This window comes from Panthera onca, chromosome C1 (genome assembly GCF_046562875.1).
Source record: "Panthera onca isolate mPanOnc1 chromosome C1, mPanOnc1 haplotype 2, whole genome shotgun sequence".
Classification (NCBI taxonomy): domain Eukaryota; kingdom Metazoa; phylum Chordata; class Mammalia; order Carnivora; family Felidae; genus Panthera; species Panthera onca.
In genome coordinates, this window is record NC_138346.1 from 56,614,371 (window position 1) to 56,631,390 (window position 17,020).

Genomic DNA, 17,020 nt, shown 5'->3' on the forward strand with positions numbered 1-17,020 from the left:
ACAACACATCTTCCAACCATGCCTTTTCTTGAACTCTTCAGGTTGGAATCACTGCATTCATAGAATGTGATCTCTTACAGTGTTGACTGCATGTCTGTAGGGCACAGGGATGAAGGATCCATGGGCAGAGAGGAGCAGTCTATTTGCAAAAGGAATGTCCGTTCTTCATCCAGCACAGTTTAAGATTGACCTGAGACAGTATGGTATCACCACATCCATTGAGGGCAAGAGAAGGCATTGCCTGGAAGGGTGTATTGACATTGGGGAGCAATGGTCTTGAAAGCCCTCAGAGGGGATACACACTCCTCTGGCCTTGAGATGTCTTTTTTTCCTGCCCTCCTTGGTGCAGGCCCTGGGATGCAGGCTGCTTTCCTCTGCAAAAGCAACCAGCAGCCACATTTCACCCTGCTGTTCTTTTCTCCAGAAGATAGCTATAGAGTGAGATATGGTGTTCTTAACCTACTGACTCCCAGCTGACTTTGAGTTTAAGCATCCAGTACCCTTAATGAGAAAGGTATGGGATAACAAGAGGAAGGTGTAAGCTTTCAGAAAAAAGTTGCTGAGTTCTCATGGTCATGGTTCCTAGGATAGATACTGTTCCTTTAGAGTACTGTAACTGGAAGGACTTTTGGACTATTACTCTCAGTTTTAATTTCTTTTTTTTTTAAATTAATTTATTTTGAGAGAGACAGAGACAGTGCGAGTGGGGGAGGGGCAGAGAGAGAGGAGACAGAGAATCCCAAGCAGGCTTCGTGCTGCCAGTACAGAGCCCAAAGCAGGGCTTGAACCCACGAAACTGTGAGATCATGACCTGAGATGAAACTAAGAGTCAGACTCAACAGACTGAAACACCCAGGCCCCCGTTAGTTTTAATTTCTAAAATTACTTACTCTTAATTTAATTTCTTTTTTTTTAAATATATGTTTATTTATTTTTTGAGAGAGAGAGACAGAACATGACAGGGGAGGGGCAGAGAGAGATGGAGACACAGAATCTGAAGGAGGCTCCAGGCTCTGAGGTGTCAGCACAGAGCCTGATGCAGGGCTCGAACTCATGAACTGTGAGATCATGGCTTGAGCTGAAGCCAGATGCTTAACTGACTGAGCCACTCAGATGCCCCTCTTAATTTAATTTCTAAAGGTGAAGTTTCTCAAATCACTCTAAATGCAGAAGGCTTCTTAGCTTCTTAGGAAGTACTGTCCAGGCCTGGCCAACCAGTCTAGGCAGAATCAAAGTTGTCGTTTTATCTCTAGTGAACAGAGGCCCATAACACCACCTGTCCCTATTTTCCATCATTGGTGGGTGGCCTTATACAGTTTTTTTTTAACTTTTAATTTTTTAATTAAAAAAATTGTAATTCCAGTACAGTTAACATACAGTGTTATGTTAGTTTCCGGTGTACAATATAGTGATTCAACAATTCCATACATCACCCAGTGCCCATCACAACAAGTGTACTCCTTAATCTCCGTCACCTATTTCATCCAATCCCCCCCCCCCCCCGCACCTCCCCTCTGGTAGCTGTCACTGCAATAAGACTGATGAAATCTATTATCTGTTACATTTTATAATCATCATGGGAGAGTGATGATTTACTCCAATTTTAAAGATGAGCAAAACGATATGCAGAAAGATTAAATAATTTTCCAAAGTGTTTCTACCTCTAAAGAACTCAGTGTTTGTATCTCAGTTGTTTTCTGAAAGGGAATAAAACACAGTGTATGCATCTGACTCTGATGTCACCTGAGAAACTGGTTTGGAGAAATTTTGATGAGCCAGTGCCAGATTGCTGTCTCATAGGGTACTTGTTCTTGGAGGTTGTAAGCTGCAAGAGGAAATATACCTCCTTAGGAGATTAAGCTGGACACAGCCTGGCCATCTGCTCTCTTGGCAGGGGCTGACATAGACTGCCTTTATGAATAAGGGAGATGGAGCAGGGCATGTCACCGGCCAACAGTGCTGCTGGCACTGAGGCATGGAGGCAGACAAACTCCTAGTCTGGTTGACTGCTGTCAACATCTTAGAGTCCATGGAGTTGACCTACTGAAAATTGTAGGTCTGGAAGGAAAGGGATGAAGGGGAGTCTTGATAGCAGTACAGCTCCAATGGTGGAAGGAGACCCTATTTTGGCCAAACGCCTCTGCTGGGTATCATGCTGGGTGCTGCGGTTAGAGCAATAAACAAGAGAGTATAGTGGGATAGCAAGACATTAAGTATACACTGACGCACATAATTATTTGATTACAATTGTGATAAACTCTATGATAAAAAGTAGAGTGTTCTTTGATAGCATATAGTGGGGAGGTCTGAGTCTGGGTGTGGGGTGGGTTTCAGGGAAGTCTTTCCTTGAGAAAGTGACATCTGTAACAAACCCAATGGGTTGTTTGTAGCGCACCTTATAGATTGTTTACCAAATATCCAATTTCTGTTTCCTCTTCTTTCCTTAAAGGACTACCATCCTCCATTTTAATTTTTATGTATCCAACTTCCTCTATACAGCCATGTTCTTCAGGGAAGATGGCCCCAGAATATAGGTCTTGATTGATCTGAGTTAATAATGATTGTTTTGCCATTGATTAGTTTAGGTATGTGTTAAGTTAGGTATATGTTAAGTTTAGGTATGTGTTAAGTTAGAGCCTAGAGGCAACCCTTTCTTCCTCTGAATGTTGTCATGTCTGGTGACCTTGAGTGAAGCTTACTTGAGGACAAATCCCACTCACCAAAGGCAGAGCAAGAAGTTGGAAAGAATCTTGGTTCTTAGCTTTCTGAGCTCAATAAATCAACTGTGGAGCACCCCTAGCTTTAGATTTTTTGAAGTGTTTCTCAGTATGTGAACCAGCTGAGTTCGAGTTTCTGTTATTTACACCTCAAAAGATAACAAGAATTATCTAGGTGATGAGTGTGAGTGGGAAGACCACTCCAGACAGAAAAACAAAGCGTGTATGCCCTGAAGTAAAAATGGAAAGTAGTTCCATGTGGCTGAAGAGCAGTGAGCGAGGAGGAGTGGAATAAGATGAAGCTGGAGAGTTGGCAGAGGTCAGATCATGCCACTGTCCTTCTTGGACATTACCTAATAATTTATATTTGAGCTCCTTACAGGCATATCCAGGTTTATAATTCTTTTTTTTAATGACTCCAACAGAATGCTGAATGAATCTTACTTTTACTTCTGTATAGTGGAGAGTGGGAATACTTATATACCTTGATGGTTTACAATATGAATGAAATTCACTTGTAATTGCTCAGTTCTCTAAATTACTTGGCTTATGTAACTATAGCTTGAAGTGGTTTCTATATTGTAGCTCCTGACCTGTTGTCTGGTGGGACTGCCTGAAGGTTACCCAGTCTCAGTGGCCTTGAATTGGATCTTCAACATATAAGCATTTGGGGCAATACTTCAGAGAGTAGTTACTCTGGTTGTGTTTGTTATTATGAAGCTGGAGATATTCAAATTCTTTGGTCTAGGGATCTGAGGGAGAATCTGGGAATTCTATCAAGTAATGATGAATAAGTCCATTGGCTCTTGCAGAAGAGTTCCCTTGTGATCTCAGCAGGTGGGAGAGGCTCAGAGGAGTAGTAGGTCCAAATATATATCTACTGAGGGTACAGGCTCTAAGAAGCTAAATTATTAGACAAGAAACCTGCCTGCTCAGCTCAAGCTTGCCCATCGTCTTTGACTTTTCTGCACTTGTGGGGTGTTTGCTTATTTCTTACCAGGCTCCTCTGGCTATCTGCTGGCAGGGGAGCCTTCTCTGGATGTTAGCCTATAAGATTTGGGCCCTGGATTCCAAAAGCTCGGGCTTTGGAAGCAGATGCCACCTAACAGCTGTGTGAACTTGAGCACATTATATTTACTCATCTATAAGATGGTAATGATGATAGAACTTAGCTCCTAGAAATGTTGTGAAAATCAAAGCAAGTAATCTATGATGAGGGCTTAGCACAGTGCAGATATTCAGTCTATGATATTAATTACTAAACTCACGATTGCTAGTCATTTCTACCATCAGTATTTGTGGGTTGGGTCCTGATCCTCCAATGAACACAGTATGGAGGACCTTATCACCTCTGCCATTGTCTCGGTTAATACAGTGCCACAATACAACGGTTTACTGAGCTATGTCTTAGGCCCTGTGAAGCAACAACAACAACAACAACAACAACAACAACAACAACAACAAATTCTACAGCTTTCAGTGTTCACAAGCCAGAAGGAATACTTTGGCTTCACCATTTATTTCTCACAGTAAGATCTAATCCAAGAATATGATTGTTATTGTGAGTCTGAATTTTAAAAACTAGGGCTGTAAAAATCTTTTAAAAAGTTTCCTGGTAAAAACAGTATTTTGATTTGCGCTCTTTGATAGATATGTTGAACCACCTAAATCTACAGATTCATTACAAGTGCCACTTCATATTCAGAGAGAGTGATTTTTTTCTCCCTTTATGTGGACCCCTCTGGGATGTCTCCAGCGTAAGTACCGCTCTGAGCAAACCATGCTTTGCAAAGTCAGTTATTTGTTTTAATTCTGCCAGAATATTGAAAGTTTGCCTGGCGAACATTCCCTGAAATCAAAATGACTTATTATCAGGCTTCCTTTGCTTTTGATCCTGCTGCAGGATGGTGTGTTTTCCTAATGATGCAGAATCTCTCGTTAAGTTCAGGAAACAGGATATAAGGATAAGTCAATTGACTCAATTTATGGACATAATAAAACGGTCCCTATTACCTTCAGCAGTCAAGGCAAGACAAGGTGAAACACAGTGTTGTAAAGTTATTATGACAAAATAGTTTAGTATTTACCTGACCAAATAAAGTGAAAATACTGCATTTATTTTTGAAGCGGCATTTCAGACATTATGACCGAAAATTAATAGTGGTAGACGATCATTTATCCTGTCGCACTGGGATATTGCAGAGTTCACTCAAAGCCAGGAATATCTGCTATTAAATCATGGCAAACTAAAAAAAATTTTTTTTGAAGTATTTCCTTGTGTCTGCTCTATGTCTACTGTTGGCCCCACTGAGCCAGTGTTAACAGCTAAGGCATTTCTTTTTCCATCTTGTAATATAATTAAAAACAAATTTAGAAGCAGAATAGATGTTTTGTATGTTAGAGCCCTGTTAGTTTTGGGGAAGGCATTGGCAATGCACACAGCTGTTCCTGACAATTATAAACTCAGAAAAGAAAAAAAGAGAGGACAGAAACCAAATTGACCAAATATGGTTGCTTTTATCTTCCAGTGGGAAGCAAGTCTTTGGGGTGGCCACAGGAAGAATAGATGTATATCAAGTATTTTTAATCTGCTTTACGTTAAAAAACGATGGACATAAGGCTTAAGGGGTATAGAAAGTTTTAAGTAAAGATACCCAAGGGGTACGTAGGATGTTAGTAGCTTATGAAAATACTTGAGGTTTGGACTAAATTTCAGTTTACTTCTGGTTTTTAGTTAATTTCTAGACTCTGGAGTCTAAGGTAATTTTATGTTTCTAAATTAAAATGGGACTGTGACTCTAAGTTGGGTAAGCAAGACTGTTGACATCGAGCAAACATGAAAAACTCCTAAGTTTTATTTTGAATTAGTAATAATCTGTTTGCATGGGTCTATTGTGAGTTGCAGAGTGACCAGCAATAAGATGCTTCAAGTCTTTGCTAGCTATCACTGGTATTAGGCCTATCCTTGACTATGAAATTGCATCTGGCCATGCTCTCTTCCTTCTCCCCCACTCTCAATCCATTTTAGCCTGCATGGCTTCGTTTTTAAATTTTTAATTGTTCTATTTGTTCTATCTCCTTCTAACATTCTGCATAATTTATTTTTTATGTTTAGTATTAATTGTTTGCCTTCCCCCACCCCCCCCCCCTCCACTCTGCCATGTAAAGCCTGGGTCTTTTGTTTTGTTTTGTTTTTCAGTAGGCCGCACGCCCAACGTGAGGTTTGAACTCATGACCCTAAGATCAACAGTCACACCCTACTGACTTAGCCAGCCCTGTACTCCCAAGCCTAGATCTTTGATTTATTCACCAATTTATTTTGAGCATCCAGAGCAATGCCTGGAACATAGTAGGTGCTCAATAAATATTTTTGAGTGACTGAATCATATCCTTCTTTTGCCTAAAACATGATAATCATTTTCATTGGCTTTGTGATAAAGTGTAGCTTCTTTATGTGGCATGTACAATCGAGATCCAGTTTAAATGTCCAAATATATTTCTTTCCACTTTTCTCCTGAATGGTTCCAGCTGTACCAAACTATGGCCTACCTTGCTTGTGGGCTTTTGCACATGCTGATTCTTTTGCTTGGATTTCTCTTTGTCCTCTTCCTGAATAACTGATCAGGTTTTGGGGACTCAGTTTAGATTTTTTTTTTTCCCTAAGAAGCCTTGCCAGGCCTTCCAAGTCTGGGTTAGGAGCCCCTCCTATATATTCTGCCCTTATCATAGCAGGTTTATATGATATTGATTGCCATGGACTAACCATCTTTCTTTTTTCTCCTTTAACTTGTCAACTCTAGGGAGCAAGAGCCAGACCTACCTTGTTCATAGTTTTCTTCATATGAAATGCATTGCTTAGCACCTTGTAGGAGCTTCATTGTATATATGTGGAATCAATGAATCAACATAAAAGGAAGGGTATGTAACTCAGACATCAGCTCTGACCATCCTACTCAGAAAGATCTGTGGAAGACTGGCTCAATGCCCTTGTCTCAGGCATTTTGACTGTTTCTCAGGGCTTATCACCTCCAGCCCCAATTTCCTTTTTGTCCCTTAATTTACGATGGTGCAGTGGTTAAGCATGTGGTCCTGTAGCTCCATCATCTAAGCTAAAATCCTACCCTTGCCATGCTGTGCTGATGATGAGATCAGAGGAATGCAAGAAGAAACTCATCCTCCCTGATCTTCCTTGGGTTGATCATCCTTTCAAGGATAGAATGAAGATTAGCTCTAGAAATGTATCACATTCAGCAGTTGACACCAGATTAAAAAAAAAAAAAAGTGTATCAAAAGGTTTCCCTTCGTTTGAGGAATTCAAGGCATTCTTGTGTTATGTGGGAGGAAATCATGCTTGATCCAATTTCCTGAATGTATTTGTGTGTGGCTCTAGTCTATCCCAAACAGAATATTGTTGACAGTAGAGAGGTATGGAAAGGGGTTCCTGTTATCAGTCAAATGAAGGTATTAAACACAGAAAAAAAGTCCTCCGTGTTATAGTTGAACCCTGTGTATCTTTTTAAAAAATGAACATTTCTGCATTTGTTTATTTATTTGAGAGTGAGAGATAGGGAGAGTGCACGAGCAAGGAAGAGGGGCAAAGGGAGAGAGAGAGAGAGAGGCTCTTAAGCAGGTTCCACATTCAGCGCGGAGCCCAATGTGCGGCTTGATCCCATGACCCTGGGATCATGACCTGAGACAAAGTCAAGAGTTGGACTCTCAACCGACTGAGCCACCCAGGTGCCCCAACATCTGCATTTAAATTATATTGTGTTTCTTTGTACTGTTAACAATTCATCAGAACTGGATTTTTTTCCTCATCTGAACATAAAATAAAAATTTAAAGAGTATTGGGATGCAAGCTTACATGCACGAACATACAGACATAGGCATACACAAAATTAAAATTGTGTTTGAGGGTATTAGAATCATGTGCATTCCTGGTTAGACAGTTCCAATTCAGCTGGAGAAAAAAGAAAAGGTTTTGGTCTGTGACGGTTTTACTTTGCAAATTCAGAATGCTAAATGATATCAACACAAAAAGTCTTCTTTGAGCTCTTCTTTTTGTTATGTGAGAACAAATACATATTTTATGAAAAAATAAAAAATAATAAAAAGTATTGTGATGTCAAGCACTTTAACATACATAGCAGAGAAACCGATGTGGGTGTTTTGGGTTTCAGAGGACATTTAAATATGACTTTTCATACTTTGTTCTTTACAGATAAAACTTTGGCGTTGATAAAATAAGAGCAACAGCAAATCCCACCCCCGCCGTTTACTGGCCTGTTAACTTCTCTCTGCCTGAATTTCCTCAACTGCTAAGTGGGAAGGATCGTGATAATCACAGCATGTACCTCGAGATACCTTGGTAAGGATTCAATTCATTTGTACTTGGGAAGTACAGAGAGTCTAAGACATAGTAGGTCTCAGTAAGTCTTAGCCCTCCTGATCAACTACATAAACAAGGCTGTTGCATTTAGCAGAGTCTGCAGTGAAGTTTGACAGGTCCCATGGTTACCTCACAGCAGAGAAATGAGGCATCCCTTTTTGGGAAAAGTCCTCTTCTCCCTCCCGCCATCAGGATCTCTCCCCAGTGCACTCTCCAGCAGAGAGCTCTGGCCTTTGGCTCTCTTGCCAGCCCTTCCCTTCCTCCCCTGTGCCTTTGCTTTTCCACGGTCCACACCTCTGCATTTCTCTGTGCCATGGCGGCTGGAAATGCCCCCTTCTTCCCTCTGTCTCTTGCAGCAAACGTAAGCTCTCCTCTGCCTCAGGCGGACTTCCAGACTGGATCGACACCCTCTATGTGCTCATTCCAATGACTGGGCCGTCTCCAGCGTTAGCAGATGCTCATTCTTCCTTGAACACGGCCATTTTCCTTCAGAGGCAGCTGTGGTTTTAAATGGCAGATTGCTTTTCTTCATTACAAGTAGAAGGAAAAAATAACGATAAATACCTTAATGGGTGTGTGTGTGTGTGTGTGTGTGTGTGTGTATGTGTGTGTGACAAGTAATCACATTGTTTGTGAAGCAGAAAACACTAACCAGTCCCAAGCTTTTGCTTTTAAGTCAATGCAGTACCCTTTTGTGTGAACAGGCCTGGTGGAGGCCTTTTACTCTAGAGAAGCATCCTTTTGCTTTCCTCTCAGAAGTCCTGCCTAAGTGCTGTGTTGGAAGCAGCCACATTAGCAGCGTTGAGCTGCTGCAACATTGTAAATGCCAGCAAATAAAAGTGTCAGCAGCCTGGCTGTGGGAGGCTGGCAGGGCCCGGAGTTTAGTGCTGTTCTGTCCAGATCGGCCTTTCAAAGGGGGCTGGTTCATATCCAGCCCACACGAGTAGTGATTCAAAGTTATTTCCTACTGATGGCTCTTCCTGACCCCAGGAAAAGGTGTTTGGAGTTCTCCAGCCGCAGCCCACCAGGCAGGAGGAGAGCCTAGTCAGCTTGAACCGCCCTCTCTCTGCAAGAGACGGCTCCATTCTAGTTAATTGGTGGCATTTCGAGTGGTTGGTGGAAGCTTCCCTACCCCCGCCTATACTGATAACAGAATTTTTGTATCACTTCTGATGGGACCCATAATCACAGGAAAAATATAAGCAGACTTGTTTTCTTTTCACCACTGGATGTATTTATTTACAAAGAGGGACTTTAAACCACCAGAGACACATATCACTTATGGGTAGTAAAACTCTTCCCCGTGATTCACAGATTTCTCGGGCTGTGCTTCCTGCAACATGGAGGGTCTGTAACAGCACAGTGCTCATAAGGGAACTTCAGCCATGTCTGTCTTGGGCCATCGCACAGATGATTCCTGCATTTGGTGAGTTGGCAAAAGCAAATAGTGTTTTAGGCCTACGGGTACATTTTACATTTGCATTTGAGAGGAAAATGCAGCTTTGGGCCTTGGAATTGACTGTGTAAAAGAAAATGCTTGTTGTGTGTAGTGAATATTCAGTGGCCTGGCCTTCAGAGCTCGTCTGTCCACCGACAGCAGGATCCTGGCTGTCTAGCCAGGAAGGTTTCTCCAAGGTGAGGTCTTAGGAGAGGAGGAAAACAGAGCCCCCTGTTGCCTAACACTCTTTGTAATGGGCATGTTAAAGTCTTGGGAAACCACAGCCAGCCATTTCAAACATGTTTTGAAGGCATGGGAAAATGCCACAGATCATTAATAAATGAAGGAAACAAGCATGATGTCAAATATACAAGTATGATCTTAAACCCTGTGAAACAATGGGTGTTAGACATACACCAAAATGCCCATGGTTGGTGGCAAGCTTGGGCATCTATTTCAGTCTTGTGTCTATTAATAATATCCAGTGATTTCCAGGCTTTCCATAGTGAGCATATATCACTTTTTAAATCTGCATAAAATAAGTGTTTATTTAAAAAATAAAGTGTAACACCCTACTCCCATCAGTGATGGTTTTAAAGGTTTTAATTTTACAATGAGGCAAAATCTATTATTACTCTCTTTTATTATTCTCTGTTGGAAGGTAAAATGGCCCCAGCCTACTTTATCCATCTCTTGTGATTACTGTGTCTATGTTCACCTCGAAAATAATGACGTTTTACCTATGCCCTGGGTTAGTGTATTTGTGATAGATGCTAACTTTCGGGGGGCAAGTCAGAACCACTTGGTTTTAGCTTTGATGTGAAAACTTTCACGTTTTCATTTTAGAGCAAAGTGATAAAATTCTGTAAACTAAAATTGCAGCACACACACATACAACACATATATCTACATATAAACATTTGCCAGCGACGGGGCACATGGGTGGCTCAGTCGGTTAGGTGTCCCGACTTTGGCCTAGGTCATGATCTTGCCGTTCCTGAGTTTGAGCCCCGCATCAGTCTCTGTGCTGACAGTGTGGAGTCTGCTTGGGATTCTCCCTCTCCTTTTTTTTCTGCCCCTCCCCTGCTCTCTTTTTCTCTCTCTCTCAAAAATAAATAAATAAACCTAAAAAAAGAAGTTGCATAATGGTGGAAGGTAGACTATGATAAGTTAAAGATGAATATTGTAGGGGCGCCTGGGTGGCTTAGTCAGCTGGGTGTCCAACTTCAGCTCAGGTCATGATCTCACAGTCTGTGAGTGGGAGCCCTGCATCTGGCCCTGTGCTGACAGCTTGGAGCCTGGAGCCTGCTTTGGATTCTCTGTCTCCCTATCTCTCTGCCTTCCCCCATTCATGCTCTGTCTCTCTTTCTCTGTCAAAAATAAACATTAAAAAAATTTAAAAATTTGCCACTGTTATTATTGTTATAATAAAATCTTATTTTAAAAAGTAATCAGGTAATTAGATAGCCTAAGTTGCCAAGCTTTTATTTCATTTCATTTCATTTTCTTTATTTTTTTGCCAAGATTTGGTTTTTGATATTTGACTATTATAGGGAGAAAAGGAAAATTTCTTTATGGGATAGCTCCAATCTATTTCCTTTCTTTATTAAAGTAACAGTGGCATATATGTTTTTAATGGGTGTTTTACAAGATATAACCTTAGGTTATATCTATTCTGCCTATTCTCATGAGCCTTTCATATTTACATTTATGTTCTCAAATAGAAATTCTAGAAGTGTATTTTGAGGAATAAATAGTTCCATGACGTATTTTTGATAAAAGGATTCTGTGCCTCAAAAGTTTTAGAAACACTATGTACTATGTCACTTTCAACTCTATTCTCAACTCATAGACTCACATTAAATGTTTTTGAAATGTTCTGCAACTAAGAAATCCCTTAAACTCTGTTTAAAACAGTATTTCTCAAATGTATCCAACCAGGGTATTCAGAAGTACTGCTTTCAAAGCACTACATGAGCCCACATCATCAAAGAAATATTAACTGACTTTCTTTTGCAGTTCTGAAAAAGAAGCAGGAGAGAAGACAAATAAAATGAGCAGAATTTTCTATAAAAATAACTCAAGAAGGGTTTTATGCTTAAGTCATAATCCTCTGCCCCTAGCCCTTTGATTAACTGCAGAGTCCCTCAGCTTCTCAAGGGACTGTAGCAGCCATTGCTTAAATTCAGGTCACAGAAACACTAGAAGCCAGAGTGTAGTTCTTTCTGGCCATCTCTGATAATTTTGATTTATCCCCTAACTTTAGGGTAATGATTGTAGTAGCTGCATGTTGATCTATTTGGTGTAGACTGTTACCACGACCACCACCCAGCTCCCGCCCCCAACCCCAACACCATCCTTTCAGCTTCATGTCTTTCTTGTTTCTTGACCCCAAAGTGACTGCATGAGTGCTAGAAGTCTCCTTTTGACACCTCTTGTCCTCCCAACCCTATTACGTGGGTTGGCCAATGGATCTGCATTCTAACAGGTACATGCATGGTCTGCAAAAGAATGGCTTTAAGCTTCTTAGCGGCAAAACTTTGACAGTATCGTGCCTTTGAGAATGTCCATGAAGTCTTCTGGGCCTAGTTTGTCTGTGATATTTATAGTTTTCAAGGGCTGTGGCTATGTTTGTTTGTGCAGTGCCTAATGTATCGGAATCTTTCATTATTATCTCTTGGTGCTTTTGAAATTAGTTTTTGCACTTATTGAAGGATGGGCAAATCCGTAAACAAAGAGAAGTGGTTGGGATGTCATAGCTGTTTTATAAAAGGTATCCATGACAAGGCTAATTGATTCAGGGGACTTCGTTTTCAATAAAGGAACAGAGATTAGTTTACTGTCGATCTTAATTATTCCATCCATCAACCATTTGTTGCCCGGGGCAACTGGCATCATCTTTGCTGCTTGCTAATTTTAGCTCATTTTACTTAGTGAGGCTTGGTTCTTTTGTTTCGTTTTTGTGGATTTGGATGAGGAAAGAAGGACCTGACATTTCTATGGGTGAAATTCTAAGCTGTGCTATGCTGAATTCACCAACAGACGACATTTCTGTTTTTAAGCACTTGATTGAAATTCATATACTGTAGGTGTTTGTGGATGTATGTGCAGATGTACAGATGAACCCATAAATAAACGTAAATAACATGAACCTGTAAGTGAACATCATCTAACCTACTTGCAAACAAGCCAAAAGTGAAGAGAAAACATAATTACCATCGCCAGAGGATATTTGGTCAAAGTCTCAAAAGAGTACTGAAGTTCTGGCTCTTGGAATTTAAATATGCCTAGTGTTCTCTAGTTATTGTTTTTAAATTAGTTTTTGGTTTTGTTCTGCTGAACCCCAAGTACTATTTCACCTTCCTGCACATCTCCCCAATGGATTCTGTTCCTTCATGTACCCTTGCTCTGTCTGCCTCTGCATTGCACTCTCTTTCTGGACTGCTTTGAATATGTGCAATTTGGATAGAAGGGCATTCTACCTGGATCCATAATGGAAGGAAGAGAAGCAAAAGACAGGAATTTGCACAGATAAGACAAAATAAAATGCTTTTAGAAAAAGAGCAATTTTGGGCGCCTGGGTGGCTCAGTTAGTTAAGTGACCAACTTTGGCTCAGGTCATGATCTCATGCTTCATGAGTTCGAGCCCTACATCAGGCTCTGTGCTGAGAGCTCAGAGCCTGGAGTCTTCTTCGGATTCTGTGTCTCTGTCTCTTTCTGGCCACCCCTCCTCATGCTCTGTCTGTCTCTCTCTCAAAAATAAGTATTTAAAAAAAGAAAAAAAAAAAGAAAAAGAACAACTACACGGCTAAAAATGCTGTGCACATATATTGTGAATGCAACATCATAAAACTTGTTTAAATACTGCATTTAGATTTTCAATTGTCCGGAAGGTAACTTGACTTATTTGGAGTTTTATGTTGGGGCTCAGTCACAACTGCTTTGTACCTGCTATTCCTTCTCATTGTTTTACATTCTCATCATATGACTATACTGGGTAAATGCAATCATACCTATGCAGTTTTCTAGGATAACCAGATGAAATTCATAACAACCTAATCCAACACATTTAACTGATTTCTCTTCCCTTTTTTGCAGCATAGCAATTAGCATAATAGTCCCCAGGTCACATAAACAGCTCCTGTCTTTGTCAGATATCCTGTTTGCAAGGAACAGAAATCCACTTAAAGAAGGTTAAGTCAAAGTAGTGCTGATTAAAATGGTATAGCGTTAATCTCATGGAACCCAGTTATGGGAAACGTAGCTGGGCTTTTTGGGAACTAGAAAGCCATCAGGAAGCCACTCTCAATCTTTCTGGTTCTCTATTTGGGCCTAAATATTTTTGCATCTATGCTTTCCTTTTATGCTATTCTCTTCTGTGGTGGACAAGCTTTCTTAGCAAGACTCTCAGGTTTTTCTCCTTCAAAATTTATGCATGCACAGAGTCTGGCCACCACTTGTGATGATCTCATGATTTCAGGCCTAAGACCATCAAATGGACTCTCACTGACTTTTCATTTCTCCTCTCCAAAAAAATTTTTTTAATGTTTATTTATTTTTGAGAGAGAGAGAGAGAGAGCGAGTGGAGGAGGGGGGAGGGACAAAGAGGGAGACAAAGAATCCGAAGCAGGCTCCAGGCTCTGAGCTGTCGGCACAGAGCCCAACGCGGAGCTGGAACTCAGGAACTGTGAGATCATGACCTGAGCCGAAGTCTAGACGCTTAACTGACTGAGCTACCCTGGCGTCCCTATTTCTCCTCTTCAAATGAGGGATAATTATTGATCTGTTCCAGCAGACTAATGCTTCATGAAGGCAGGAGTCATAACTGTTTTGCTCATCAGTGTATTCTCATTGCCTAGCACAGTTTATGACATGTGAACTGGTGAGTAAATCTTAACTCCAATATCTGGATCTCCTGATGTTGTCTCCTATATTTTCATCTGTTGTCTCCTATATTTTCTGTTGTCTTCGATATTTTCATCTCTTGGGTTGACTAAATGGTCTCCTATTGAGTGCTGAACATGGCATATGAAAAATTGAAGAGATCGTTTGGAGTCCTGGATATTATCATCCCCCAGAGAGGATATACTTTCGCTGCTGATGCTTGGACAAAACTAACAGGATAGAGGCTAATTACCTTAATCCAATTTGAGATTGAGCTAATTCAAATTTGTGTTTCAGTCTTTACAGAGACTGTTTCTAGTTATTGGTTCACAACCTCCTCGGAAGCTTCCTGGGTATAATCTGAAACCAGCTCCCTTATGCTGAGGGCAGAGAGAGGGGGAAGAAAGAAGCAGACCACTCCAGACTGGTAGGTGGCAGGTTCAAATAAGAAGAGAACTTATGAGGCTCATCTCGGTGGCTGCAAGAGGAGTGCATCTCCACACCTCTCTGCCCAATCTGAAAAGTTTATGCCGAAGCCTTAACTGGGTTCTGTCATGTAGACTATCCAGATGGTCTCAACACCACATCACTGTCTCAAGGCTGTATCCTTGGGGAAGCTTCTGAGAATGGGGAAGGCAGCAGTGGGTACATTCCAAGGACCAGGGTGGGGGGTAAGGAGCCTCTGAATGCCCAGATCCAGCTCAGGGGACACGTGGTGGGCATGTGCTCTTGATGATCTCCCCCAGTACTAGTAAGCTCTTATTCTTAGGGTGTCATCCTTCAGTGATTCCAGTGGAAAGTTTAGGGGTGTTTCCAGGACCCTTATTCTTGGTGGGCCCGGAACTCTGATGTGGGGGTGTGTGTGTGTGTATGTGTGTGTGTCAGTAGCAGAAAACTGAAAGCAGAAAGCTCTTCTCAGCTTTCCAGTCTCTTGGCCACTATTTAAAATGTCTCACGGAGAAAAGTGTTATTGAATGTCAGGCTAATGTGTGTGTGCTTTCTTTTCCTGCTCTCTAGGATCTTAGATCTCAGGTCTTGCTACCTTGGTGGCTATTTTACTTTAATTTTTTTGGTTTAATATTTTATTTTATTTTTATTTTATTTTATTTTATTTTATTTTATTTTATTTTATGTCTTAATTTTTTGAGACAGAGAGAGAGAGTGGGAGCAAGCACATACAAGCAGGGGAGGGGCAGAGAGAGAGGAAGAAAGAGAATCCCAAGCAGGATCTGCACTGTTAGCATGGAGCCTGATGCAGGGCTAGATCCCATGGACCATGGGATCAGGACCTGACTAGAAGAAATCAAGAGTCAGAGGCTCAACTGATTGGGCCACCCAGGTGCCCCATGGTTTGGTATTTTAACTTGTTTGGCTGTTCTTGGTGAGAGGGTTGGTTAGATACAAGTCTGTTCTATCATAGCCAGAAGTGGAAAGCAAATATTGAGTAAATGAATAATATATCCTAGAGAAGGAATCTGATGGGCCTATCTTGGATTAGAAGTTTCCATTCATTTAATCAACTGTGGCCAGAGGGGAGCGATAATGTAGGACTCAGAGAGCACCATTGCTCCCAGCCAGCCGGCTGACCCAGGGAGGAGTGGGACAGGGCACTTATTGTCAAAGATGTCTGCCTCAGTGATCATCATCATCATCATCATCATCACTCTTATTAATTAATGCCTCATTTTTTACACTTTATGATTTATAAAACTCTGCAATCTGGATTTTCTCCTCTGCTTTCATTACTCTAGGGTCTGTCATTGGTATCTATGTTAACATTCACTCTAATACTCTACAGCATGTATCTTCCCTCATTTTTACCACTGTCATCAACAACCCACCTAAAACTGAGTGTTATGGATCTTATAAAGACCAGTTTTCCATTGTTCCCAGCATTGTCTCTTTCCTCTTGCCTCTCCCACCCCCAAACTTCCTGATGCCCCAGGGCTGGGATAGCCCGTGTTTGGTCATTATACCACTTCTCTCTCTGTCCTCTTCAACACTTTCCACTCCTTGTGTGCTGAGCTCCTGAACAGCTAATATGTGTTTCTGTGCCTCAAGCCAAGTGTCCAAGAGGGCTGGAGGGTTTGAGGACAATGCATGATAACTGAATAGCAGGGCAGAAAGAAGGACCAATGACAATATAAGTTTCAATATAAATTTAGTAAGAGGCCCCACCAGTTACCTCTCTTACCTAGAATATATTGCTTGGGGTTTCCTGAACAAAGACTCTAAATAAAAATACCTAGGCGAACTTGTGGGTTGATGGGAACATACCCATTTTTGCTTGAATGACAGGTTAGAAACAAGCAATAACTCTGGGGAAGAGGTGCTTCATTGGGGGAAAAGAGGAGGAAGGCAATGAGTAAAAAAACCCAACTTTTTGTTTTTGTTTGTTTGTTTGTTTTCTATTTTGCATCATCAGTTTTGGTTTGGCTTATCTGAGTCTGGACAAATTGAAGCTATATTCCACAATACTTTTTTTCCTATATGGCTTCTTAAATTGGTCACTTAAACATAGCAACAACATTATCATTATCATAAGAACTAACACCTACTGAGAACTTACCATGTTCTCAATGTGCATTATCA

At 41.0% G+C, this 17,020-nt stretch overlaps 1 long non-coding RNA gene across 1 annotated transcript in view; it reads left to right on the top strand.

Annotated features, from left to right (window-relative positions):
• Positions 1-15,275, top strand: part of LOC132671295 (uncharacterized) — a 33,020-nt gene extending 17,745 nt beyond the window's left edge. The window contains exons 3-6 of the long non-coding RNA XR_014138024.1: positions 6,518-6,635; positions 7,939-8,085; positions 9,421-9,532; positions 14,726-15,275. This is a non-coding gene — a long non-coding RNA (uncharacterized LOC132671295). The remainder of the gene's footprint in view (positions 1-6,517; positions 6,636-7,938; positions 8,086-9,420; positions 9,533-14,725) is intronic.
• Positions 15,276-17,020: the final 1,745 nt, after the last annotated feature.